The 12,767-nt window shown below is 46.5% G+C and overlaps 1 long non-coding RNA gene across 2 annotated transcripts; it reads left to right on the top strand.

Annotated features, from left to right (window-relative positions):
• Positions 1 to 3,717: 3,717 nt before the first annotated feature.
• Positions 3,718 to 6,579, top strand: LOC109778921 (uncharacterized). Of its 2 annotated transcripts, none has more exons than XR_002236706.4 (4): positions 3,718 to 4,201; positions 4,294 to 4,422; positions 5,136 to 5,215; positions 6,146 to 6,579. It is a non-coding gene; the product is annotated as an uncharacterized lncRNA (long non-coding RNA). The 2 variants fall into 2 exon arrangements; XR_012204715.1 differs by having other exon boundaries at positions 5,136 to 5,220.
• Positions 6,580 to 12,767: the final 6,188 nt, after the last annotated feature.

Here is a 12,767-nt window from a genome sequence, read left to right as displayed (position 1 = left end):
GTGAATGGCTATCGAGTCGCTTCTCTAAGTGGGTGCTGCGACGAGGCAAAAAAATATTTTCTGAATACATAATTGTACATGCATTGCAACAGGTTATCGGATGAGGCCAATCAACAATAGTACACTATTTGTACTAGCTTCACATGCTGCACTATGTCTACGTCTACGTACGTAATACAACAAGTTTTAAACTTGAGACCAACCACCCATCCTCACAAAGAACAATTTTTAACCTAGCACAGACTCCAGGAAATTTGGCCACAGTGTGGGTGGGCCATATGTTAATGTGTTCACTGTACGTAACCAGCACCTCGAATCCTCGATAGGAGTAGTAGGGTGGCATGGGCCAGAACAAGCATTCACGTCCAGGAGTACGGCACACGCCACCAGCACGACTTCCATCTGACACCATATTTCTTGGAGTCCGTGCTACAACAATCTCTTCAACCTCGTCGTTTCTCTAACTCAGACATCACGCGGCAGGCGAGGTGGGGGTTTGCCGATAGTCGGTTTCCTCAACTGCGGTCCCACTTGTAAGGCCAACTCCAATGCACGACCCCAAACGGACCTCCGTTTTGCCCGGATTTTGTCCGTTTGGGTAGGGCAATGGGGTCGTGTCCGGGCCATTTCTCGGATACGGTGGTCGTGCGCCGAACGCGCGACCGCATCCCGGTCGCGTACATTTTTCTTTGCAAACACATATTTTTTTTCATCATTGATTTTTTGGTACATGGAAATACATCACCAAAATTTTGACTAGAAAAGCAAGACCAAAGAAAACAAGAACCACAAGAATACATTTTAGAAGATATCCAACTTCCATAACAGCTCCTGTAAGTTGGATTAGTGCCTTCTTGATGCATTCATTGTTGATCTGCGGAGGCTCGATCTTGCGTGCTTCTTTCTTCTTCGAGTGTAAAGAAGTAGACGTGTCTAGCCTCTATTCTATCAACAAGTGCACTAGTCTCATCTCTAGCCTCTATGCTAGCTAAAAGTGCTAGAACATCTACTAAATTGCGCTCTATCAATATATCGTTGTACTCTTCTTCCCAATACCAAAACTTGCATCCATTCTACACAATAAAATTTTAAGTTAGCACAATTAGTCTAATCCGAGAGCACAACCGAAGATTTGGTCGAGTTCTTCCTCCTTTTGTCGACACGTGGGACATCCAGCATCCAGGTCGTGTCATGCAAGAAAATAGAGTGGTAGGTGAAGCCACGTGATGTGCATCTTGGGTTAAACTGTAAATAGAATCTTACAACTCTTGAGTAACTCCAAAAGCGGCCACCGAAGATCTTTATTGGATTTGTTTTTCATCACCAGCACGTCGAGGTGAAAGATGTGCAGGTTCAGTGGGTCCTCTTGCGTTTTCACTGACATGTGGGACCGCATATGAGCAAACAGACGATGGGCTCCGCGTGTCTGCTGGCTGGCTGAGAAGAGAGATAGAGGAGGGCTGAGCACGGACTCCAAGAAATTTGTTCTACGTTCTCGATATAGTGGAGTAACCAGCACCTTGATATAGTGGGGTGGCATGGGCCATAACTAGCATTCCTGTCTAACAGTACGGCACACACCACCCACACGAGTCCCATTCGACACCAATTTTCTTGGAGTCCGTGCTAGCTACAACATCTCTTCTCCCTCCTATTTTCTCAGCCATCGCGCGGTGGGCGGGGTGGGGGTTTGCCGATAGTCGGTTTGCTCAACTGCGGTCCCACTTGTAGTTGAAAATGCAACACAGCGCGCATTCCCCCTTGAGCGGCGTGCCGGACAAACCGTGTGGGGGTGCGACGCGAACACGGCAGACTTTTCCTTTTGAACTTGTAACTTGTAAAATCTGGTTCTGCTCCATGGGGCGACCGATAGATAGAAATAACGATTTTCCCTAGAGTAATGAGAAGTTTGGTTCTGGCGCGGTTCATGCATGGAGTATGTAGGAAAATTATGAAGTTGATGCGAAAGGAAAGATAATTACTAGTAGTACCATATACTACTACATGGATTTGACGGAAAGATAAATATACATACGGATCCATCAACGACATCCTCACGCCCTAGTGCACCGGGTCACCAACCGACGTGTGAGGAGCGGCGGCGTTGGAGGCAAGCTCAACGTGCTTCTGAACAATGCCGTCCAAGGTTGCCCTGCGGTCCAAGAAGGCCAGCGTCCTATCCTCCTCCTCTTGCATGTAGTAGTCCTTGTGGACGATTTGCGCGTAGATGTGGGTGATTATGTCGATGGTGTCTTGCTGCGCCAGGCGCTGCGCGGCGAGCGCGACCTCGAGGTGGACATTCTCTGGCACGACGGCGGGCAGTCGCAGGGCCACCAGTGTGTCGAAGAGGTTGTCACCACAGAGGCCGTTGAGGGTGGCAGGCATCGCAGAGCCTGGGCGCGTGGGCTGGAGGCGTACGTCAAGGTCGTCCGCGAGCTTCTTGACAACGGCGAACTTGTCGAGGAAGCCGACGAGGACCTTGTCGAACAAGGAGACGAAGCTGTCGTCCAAGCGGCCCCTCGCCCTGGCGGCCTCAAGCACTACTTGGAGACGTTCCTCGGTGCCGGGCCGCAGGCCGACGTCGTGGACCATCTGGCACAGCCGGTTGATGCTCGTGCTCATCGCCTCCATGGGTCTAGCTTCTAGTCAACTGATCTTGCGATTGGAGTGATCACTCTTGCCCTTGGGTGCGTAGGTGCGTAGGATTTTGTAGATTGGACTGGCGGGAGCCTTTATATGAGAAGTGCAGATTGCGTTGAATTCACGTGCGTGTTGGCCATCTACTCCTCGCCCCTCTACTGCACCTGCCTTTGGCTGTATGACAGGTTGGCCAGCCACCCGTTGGATCCACGTGTCATACACCCAAAGGCAGGTGCAGTAAGTCAATGAAGCTACGTCCCCCTCCGTGCCCGTGCATGCTTTCAATGACTTGAGACTATCAAACATCACATGCAGTGGTTAGTTCATTGCATGTAATCCTATTAAGTAGCAAAAAGACATTAAGTTACCTCGCCGATAGGAATAAAACAGTACACCATGTATTTATTTACAGAGGGAGTAGTACATTTTTTGTGACATGCATTACTAGATATTGCTAGTCAAAATACTAAATCCAAATGGACGTGGTAGTACTACTAAATCCAGACGGTGGTGCTGGTACTAGTAGTAGTAGTACTACCAATGTAGTAGCACTGTACTACCCGTTGGTGAAATTATTACGTGCTGCTCCTCACAGTGAAGTGACAAGACCCTACGCCGGAGATGACACCTGAGTATAGGCGCCGTATTCGGCATACCATAGTCAGCCTCACCGTGTGCAGTGACTATCATCATGGCTGTAGACCTAGCCTGCTTACAACCACTACACCACAACACTTGATTGGGGGCAATTAACTGCCGGAAGAAATACCAGAATAAGGGCAAACCATCTGCCGGAAATCTAGATACTGCCGGCAGAAGTACTTAAGGGTAGAAGAACTGCCGGGAGATCCTTAGTAGCAAGGGCACTTGCACTGCCGGAAATGTTGTCCACATTTCAGGTCATCAAATCTGCCGGCACAACTAAATCACGGCCCACGGTCTGCCGGGCTGTCCATGGCGCGAGACCAACATAATTGGGCCCAAACGCGCGCTGGCGCGGGAGAAAAAGCGGTAGACTTATTTTTTTTCGCTCAAAAAAAAAAGAGTTATAGCCGCCGCCCAGTACTTCCCCAAATCGAACCCTCCAGAGTCGAGAGCCATCTCTCCTCCACTGCCGCCGCAGCGGAGAGCCCCTCTGTCCTCAACTACGCCCTCCACCGCCGACCCCCTCCGCCGATGTGGCGACCCCCACTGAGATCGATGCCGCCGGTGCGTCGAGATCGACCTCGACTCCGTCCACACGGATCTGGTGTGCGTGGTCAACGTCGCCTCGCTCCCCACGGCACCGCCCTAGGACTGGTCGACGGCGCCGGTGCGTCGAGGTCGACGTCGCCTTGATCCCCAGCACGAGATCCCGCTACGAACTCCGGGCCTGTTGTCTCAAGTTCGCCGTGCCAGCCCACGCCATCGCGCTCCTTTTCTCCGCGACCCTCCACGCGGACGAGCGTGGTCGGGCTCCCCACCACGTCTCCTACCACACCGACGGCGAGCGCGGTGCCTGCTCCCCACTACGCTAATACATCATGGTGCTCAGATCTGTCATGGTGGAAACGCGATGCAGGTATGCTTTTCCTTACAAAGGTTGTGAAACTCTTCTTTTCTGTTCGATGAGAACTCACGAGATATTGATGATTTATCTTCTCCTTGCTGCAGATTTTCCCTCCCTTCCACCGAATTACTACTGGGCTCCAAGTCTTTCTTATTGCTGCCTCTTTATTTTGCTTCCAAATTGATGCAGGCGCTATCAGTGAAAGGATTGGGGACTGGTTCTAGCAGTGTTAGGTTTGTTCCAGGAATTCATAATGCTCGTGATTTGCCACACTCATGGCAAGAATAGTTCTTCAATACATTTTATCGTTTTAATCTTCAGACATCTTGGTAGGAAGCAGTAGGGAATGTTTGCAGTTTCAGTTTAGATTGTACATAAAGGACTGTAGATATGTTCTCTGTCAGTCAAAACTTCTAAAATGATCTATGCACAATGGCAGTGGATACTTCTAAATGACTGCACACACGTTCTAGTAAGTCTTATTAGTATAGGAAGTTCAATAACCTGACGGTGCTAAATAAGTGGATGCTACAACTTAATACTAAATCAGTAAAACACTTTAGGAGTACTACAAGCAAGCTTTGGACAAAAATGTATTTGTATTGGTGCTGTTTATCCCCATTGATCATCTAGTTCGACTGTCATCACACACACATACTACTACGTGGAAGAAAACAACTAGCTAGAGAACTTATTTATGCCTCCTTTCATTTTGCTGCAAAGACAGATTGAAAGTGGACTACTCTTCTAGAGTTTAAATGTTACTCCCTCCGTCCCATAATGTAAGTAGTGACAAAAAACGTCTTACATTATGGGATGGAGGGAGTATAATATGTTGGTTTTCTACAGTTCCCTTCTCTCCAATCTAGTTTTTACTCCATATAAGTTACTATTTCATAAGAATAACATGAAGCATTGATTCTTATATGTTCATGTATTATTTCAGGACAAGTAGTCACTAGCAGCTGAGCAAAGGCTACAACATGCTCGGAGGAGAAGTTTGAATGGAGACAGAGAGTACACTTTGTAAGGCATATATCCAACCTGAACTTCTTGTACTCTGTTAAGCCCTTGGTTCTCCTGAACCTGTATTCATGTGCCGTATAGAATACTTGCAGGTGCAACTCCCAAAGAAACCAAAACGATTTGATGTTTGCTGTGAGGTGTAAAGAAAAATAGCTACACACTAAAACAACAGCATGTGTGTACTAGTAGTAGCGCGTACATGCTGGAGCTACTAGATTAGTATGTACATGGTTGTTAAGATGAGGCTGCATGCATAACTTAAAAAAGGAGATGATTAGTACGTACTTGTAGCAAGCATCCCAGCTAGCTAGCTACTTACATTTTAGTCTGCATCCATTTTAGTCCATTTTAGTCTGCATCCATTTTAGGTCATTTTAGTAAACAACAAAATTAGGCAAAATGAGAATACAGAGGAGAAATGAAATAGCCTACATCCATTTTAATCCAGTAGCAATTTTGCCAAAGGTGACCGTTGCAAACATTTTATCCTGTTACAAGCACATTATTTGAACGAGCGCTTTTATTGTTGGTGGCTTATTTGTAAGCCCAACAAGTTGGGTGCTTTTCTTCATGGGTAGGTCATAACCTCAACCTTTAGGTTACTATAAACAAGTTTGGAACGACAGAAATATCATTTTTTACTGTTTTGTTACTAGCCTGATTCAAATCCTTTTCATCTCCAATGAACGAGCTTTGTACAACATTAGCCTTGATTCAAACTCCACGTACTGAATAGGTTCACAGCGTGCGCTGCTTCAGCCAACACCCAATAGCAAGGCAAACAAAGGTCTTAGAACACTTGTCCTTGTATGATGTAAAGATTGCATTTTTATTGGGCTATCTTGTCCTTCAAGTACTAGCTGCATGTTTATGTTACAATAGCTTTATTGTGCTATGAGAGCTCTGTTTTGAGTTTCCGGTCTGCTGCAGGTTTACCAAAGATACACTGGTTGATGGAGGTATGGGTGATCTACAAGCTTCTGAGGATTTGCATGATCTACAAGCTTCTGAGGATTTGCATGATCTACAAACTTCTGAAGGCTTGGATGACCTACAAGCTGCTGAATGTTTGCAAGACCTACAATTAAGTTGGTGGAGTGATTATGTAATGTGCCTTGTTTGTTGAACCTGGTGACATTGGCAGGTTCTGCTCATCTTGGTGGTTGTTTTGGCACATAAGCAGCCACTATATGCTCTTTTTGGTTGGGTGGCACACCTAGAAACATATATACTTCTCTCCTTGAGGCACCACTTATATTTTTGTTGTGACGCACACCTAGAAACATATATGTGCTCCTTTTGTGGCACAACCTGTATATGTATGGTTGTTATGTTTATTAAATGAAGTTTAAGGTTTTCGATGAGGCCTATATGTTACTTTAAAGTGTATGTATAAATTGTGTGATCTGCCTGAGTGCTTGAACATAACGAAGTGTAGTGCATTAGGGCTTCCTATAACAGTTTGATAGTGAAATCAGAGTCCTGGCATAATAACTGCCGGGTGAACATGCTTTTGCAGGCAATAGAACTGCTGGTAATTGTAGTTTCATGTGCCCCAACCAATCTGCCGGGAGAAATGGACTGCCGGCAAATGCATGGGCCAAGGCAGAGAAACTGCCGGGAGAAATTTATCTGTCGAGACAAGTAATCCCTGGCAGCCGTTCTCGTGGCAGTTCTATCTGCCGGGAGAAACACTGTCCCAGCAGTTTGTCTGCCCTTATAAGTGCCTTCTCCCGGTAGTTTTTGTGTCCTTATATCAGTGTTGTGGTGTAGTGAACTAGCTGTGTTCGACATAATTTCCCGTGCGTAGATGCCCGTGCATTGCACGGAACACCAAGATTGGGGGGTGGACGGCGCAGGCAGTGGCCATCGCGCCAGATTTTTCCATGGCCTTCTAGATGTGGTGGGGAGGAGATAAGGCTGATTGTGAGAGACAAGGAGTTGTTTGTAAATAGGGAACAAGTGCGGGCATCTTTTTGCAAAACTGGAGAAGTTTGGTTTCTATGCGTGAGATCTAGATCCGACGGCTATTGGTGAAAGATGGCAGGCACAACATCATCACCAACTCAGGACTTGTTTGACTCGCAGGATTTTGAAAACGCAGGAATAGGACACGGCAATATTACAAGTTTCAACTGATATTACAAATGTTAGGAGTAATACTGCACCTACGAAGAGGGAATTACTAGGAAGTTTACGTAAGAACTTTCGTTACTTTAGGTGGATGCAGCATTATCGTACAAACTAAAATCCACCGCCCTGACAAGTCACTAATGGGCAAATAAGTTTTCGAGTCTCTGGCCACTTGATGTTTCAAAAACAAATTCAGCTTCTGCGGAGACTGTGTCATTTAGGCTTAGACGCTTGCGGTGATCAGCACACCATTCATTGTTGCGCCAGAGAACGCCAAACCTCATTACCTTAAGCACACTTGCCTCCAGAACAAAGAACCTGGCCAATTTAATCTCAGATGTGCTGCCTCGGTAGTCGATCAAATCAATTTCTGTAAGATGGAGATCAAGGCATTCGATGAGATTGTTATAGTGCAACACATTTTTCACTTTCGGGTCTTTTTTATCTGCAAAAGAAGAGAACATATTAGAGCAGCTGCCTGTATAGGATTGCCGTGTCATCAAGAGGTACCAATATCATTCTCTCATACGATAGGGTTGGCTGGCTAGTGATATTCTCTCTCTCTCTCTCTCTCTCTCTCTCTCTCTCTCTCTCTCTTTCCTCTCATTTACCTAGGAGTACGTGAAGAGCTTGGGCATTTGTTGCCTTCCACTATGTGGCCGATGCCATAATATGCATCGATGTCAAATCAAAAGATTTTGGCACCGCACTCGCGATGTGAGAGAGTTGGCACCGCTGTGCACACAGACCCACATGTATAAACAAATCAATCAAACCAACTACACCAGCCTCTCACTCTCCCAAACAAGTGTTTTTTATTGCCTCAGTCCTCTCTCTCCCACGCAAGTGTTTTTTCATTGCGTGAGTTAATTGGGCACCGGAGCAAAGTAGGTGATCCAGATTGGGGCACCAGGTGAGCAATGGAGGGGCATCGATGCCAAATGCGTCACAAGTGAATTTGGCACGTGTTTGGCCTACATAGTGGAGGGCCGTTATAGCCCACTTTTGTACTACCTCTTATTTAGTATAAAATTTTGACCATATATTTATGTAAGAAAATGCCAATGCATGTCACTAAAAATTACACCATTTGAAATTATGTTCAAATACGAATCCAACGATATAGTTCTTAGTGACATGCATTAACATTTTGTCAGTTAAATCTATGGTCAAATCTTGATACTACAAAATAGGAAGAGTAAACCAGGACGGAGGTAGTACTTGCTCTTAGGGTAACCATAGAGTTACTGGAGTAGTCTAAGTTACTTTCCACTATGACTAGCCTAGACTACTATAGTAGTACAACAACAAAACGATGCAGGTGATCACGTGAGAAAAAATACTAAAAACATTTCTTTCGGTGCAGTGCGTACATTCAGTTTTGAACACTACACTTGTCATCGTAATTTGGGAAAATTACGAAAAATTTGAGCTACGTTGTGATTACCGTTTACTAATAGGAAAGAAGTTTCACCTCGATGAGTAGCTTCTCTGTGCACGGAAAGCATGTAAGGAATCCAACAACTTGATCCAGATTGGGGCCGATAGATTTTATTGCCAAGATCTTCACTGTGCGCATAGACTGGGTCAAGCTTGTGGGAATCATTTTCTGGAACACGGTCGTAAATACATCAAGAAATTTAAAAATGTGAATTTCAAGAAGACGGAGAAGAAGATGAGTGTTGTACCTGAACGATTACGGATCCAATAAAGAGTTCGGAGAATTTGGCAGACGAGTGCACCAACGCTGTCAATTTCGGCGCGTCAATGACCCTGATTTTTGTTGGACCTTCTAGATCCGATACAAGCAATCTCTCAAGGAAAGGCGCATTCTCAATGATCATAACGTGGAACAGCTGGAGTGATCTCTTCCCAATTGATGTCTTGTTGCGGGGCCAGCAAGACACATAAATCCATCCGAGATTCGTCGAGGCGATGTGGAGGCTAATGAACCCGTGGATCTGCTCAAGACGAAGGTACTCGAGCGCAGTACAGCTGCGGAGCAGGTGCTCCATAGCCTTCTTCGAGATGACAACGTCGAAGAGGTCAAGCTACTTGAGTTGAGGGAGAAGAAGGGCGGGCGCGGCATTAATCTGGGGAAGATAGCAGGAGCTGAAGCTGGCACGACGCAGCGTTGGCACGAGGCAGAGCGCGGACGGCGGCAGAGAGCGACATCGTCCAGCTTCAAAGCTGAGCTCCTCGAGCTGATCTAGGGCGGGGGATAAGAACCACTCGTCAAACTTGGGTTGGACCTTGTAGTTGGTACTGAACATGCGGATGTCAAGGCGTCTGGCTGGCCCAGGGTGCAATGAAAGGATCTTGGAGACTGCAGCCATGCGTTTGCAATCCCCGTCGCAGAGGCAGCTGTCGACGGTGAGGTTGAGGGGGACGCGGCGCCAGAGGGGGCGCCACCGCCGGGAGAGCAGGGCGGTCCGCACGGCAGATTTGGTGGGGAGGAGGCCGATGATGACGAGCAGCATGTCGTCGGGGAGGCTGCTGATGAAGTCCAGGCTCACCGGATGCGGTTTTGGGTCGAGCCGCCTCCGCTTATTGGCTGCCTCGCCGTCCATCTCAACTGGCGGCGATGCCGGTGTACACGTGTGCTGGTGTGTGTTGTGTGTTGTGTGTGCGCGAGTGCGTCCTTCTGTGCATGCCGCCACGCAGTGGTGAATTGTGCGCGAGTGCGTTCTCCACATAGAAGAAGTGTGTCCTCAATGCGCCCTCAATTTACTAGCGTGCGGGGTGCTACCCCGAGTGGTTTCAACTTTGTTTACTTCACCGCGTGTCAGATGGGCCTCTAGCTTACTTATTTTCACCCACTGCCACATGGGCCAGCACACGAAGATACAGAACACGAGCTGACAAAGCAGCATGTGGACTGGTTGACCGGTCAACTAAACAATATACGGAGCTATACGCTGACACAGTGAGCGTATAATCCGTCGGTATAGAGTGTTCGTGTGAGAGGGGAGGCCCGTGAGAGATAGCAGAGAGAGAGAGAAAGAGCTACTCCCTCCGTTCGATAATGTAGTTCCAACAATTTTTTTAAAGTCAAACTTTTGAAACTTTGACCAAGTTTATAAAGAAATTACTTATATCTACAATACCAAAGATAAATGATAGTATGAAGTAAGTACATGTTGTGATGAATCTAATGATCTTTCCAGATGTAAATGTTTTTCTCCACATATACCTGGTCAAACTTTTCTGAGGTTTGACTTTTCAAAACATCCATATGCTTATGGACGTGAGAGAGTCCCTAACTAGAGAGAGAGAGAGAGAGAGAGAGAGAGAGTGAAATAGAAAGAGTGAGTGAAAAAAGTGTGTGTGCGTGTGTGAAAGAGACATGGACAACACTCGATAAAAGTTGAGAAAAAACGTGTGTGTCTTATGCAAACATATCACACATGCATCTTCGACAACGGAAGCAAGGTGAGGAGATAGTGTGTGGTTGTTTGCAACCGAGAGAGCAAGACCCCTAGCACATGGCCAAGAGGGATCTGACAAACAAGGGAGAGAGGTCGAGAGAGACATACGGAGAAAATGCAGACATGGGGAGGAGAGAGTGTATGTTTGTCATAGAGAGATCCCCTGGAGATCGTGATGGGACTACATGGGTGGGAGATCGAGTGACAAGGTGTGTGCGCGATAGAAGATACCACGAGAGATATCGAGATAGACGTATGGATGGAAGGAGACAATACGTGTGTTCCTGATGGCTAGTGAGAGATAATCATACTTAGGGGGGGGGGAGTGCTTGCGCCTATGATGGAGTGAGGGATTATGGTACTTATTAGGGGGGTGCGTGTCACATAGAGAGAGAACAAGGGCGGAGAGTGTTGGATGGGTCTATATGTATAGCGCGAGCGAGACATGTGTATGTGTGAACCAGGGAGATATAAAGTTTGAGAGAGATTGAGGAGCCCCGATAAGGCTGAGTGGTGCGTCAGATAGCCGAGAGGGGGAAAGAGATATTCCATCCGCTCGATAATGCAGTGCATGTAATTTTTTTAGAAGTCAAACTTTGGAAACTTTGATCAGGTTTACACAAATGTTATTTATATCTTCAATACCAAAGATGCATCATACGAAACTACATATCATGGTGAATCTAATGGTATATGTTTGCCGTTCCAGATGTAATTGTTTTTCTCCACGTACATGGTCAAACTTTGTGATGTTTGACTTTGCAGTAAATCAATATGCTATGGACCGAGGAGAGTGCCTAAGTCGAGAGGGATCAAGTGCGTGTGAAGGAGAATGAGTAAGTGTGCAAAAAGAGTATGTGTGTGAAAGAGAAAGTGACAACAAACGATAAATTAGAGAGAGTGTGTGTTTTTTCGTTTCTTAGGCGAACATATCATGCATGCATCTCTGAGATAGAAAAGCGAGGCGAGGAGATACACGAAGATAGCTAGTGTGCAATTGTTTGCAACGGAGAGAGACACCCCTATAGCACATGTCAAATAGAGGTCTGGCCAACAAGGAACAAAGGTCGAGAGGGACACATGGAGAACATGGACACATGGGGAGGGCGAGAGGGTATGTTTGTGATAGAGAGACCCCCTCAAGATCGTGAGGGGACTATATGGGTGGGAGATCGAGGGAGGTGCGTGCGCGATAGAAAGATGCCCCGAGAGAAATCGAAATAGACCATGCACATGTTTGTGATGGAGACTAAGATTAGCTAGTCATATACATATAGGGGGACTGCGTGTGCCTACAATTGAGTGAGAGACCATCATACTTGGCTAGCTAGGCATGAGATTGTGTGTGTGTGTGCGTGTGAGATGGAGAGAGAACGAGGGAGAGAGATAGAGTTTTAGATGGGCCTATCGAGTGCGAGTGAGATATGCATGTGTATGTGTGACCCAGGTAGATGGAGAGTTTGAGAGAGAGGGGGAAGAGCTCCGAGACGACAGAGTGGTGCGTGAGAGAGTTACGGGCAACGAGCCAAGGAATTTGTGTGCGTACGATGAGTGCACCCAAGATATCTAGCTTGGACTAGAGAATCATACATAGTGTGCGAGAGAGACCTATAGATGGAGTATATATGCATGAGAACTAGAAAGACCCCCCCCCACCACACACACACACAAAGAGAGAGAGAGATGGAGAGAAAGAGAGAGGACCAACAAGGTTTGTGTGTTGGATGCGTGCGATAGAATTGAAGATTGTCGGCGAGAGAGAGAGAAAGAGAGAGAGAGAGAGAGAGAGAGAGAGAGAGAGAGAGAGAGAGAGAGAGCAGGAGTCCGGGAGAGGGGGAGGTCGCGTTTTATGCATCAAAGACTGATATAAACCATGTTTCGATATAAACTTGCATTCAAATATTTAAATTGGAGAACATGTTGTCTGCAATCCACACATGAACGGATATATGCGTATATCAAACAAGTTCACTAATTTGACTTTCAACATG

This window comes from Aegilops tauschii, chromosome 3 (genome assembly GCF_002575655.3).
Source record: "Aegilops tauschii subsp. strangulata cultivar AL8/78 chromosome 3, Aet v6.0, whole genome shotgun sequence".
Classification (NCBI taxonomy): Eukaryota; Viridiplantae; Streptophyta; class Magnoliopsida; order Poales; family Poaceae; genus Aegilops; species Aegilops tauschii.
The sequence above is the reverse complement of the archived record's forward strand: the minus strand, read 5'-3'. Positions and strand labels throughout refer to the sequence as shown.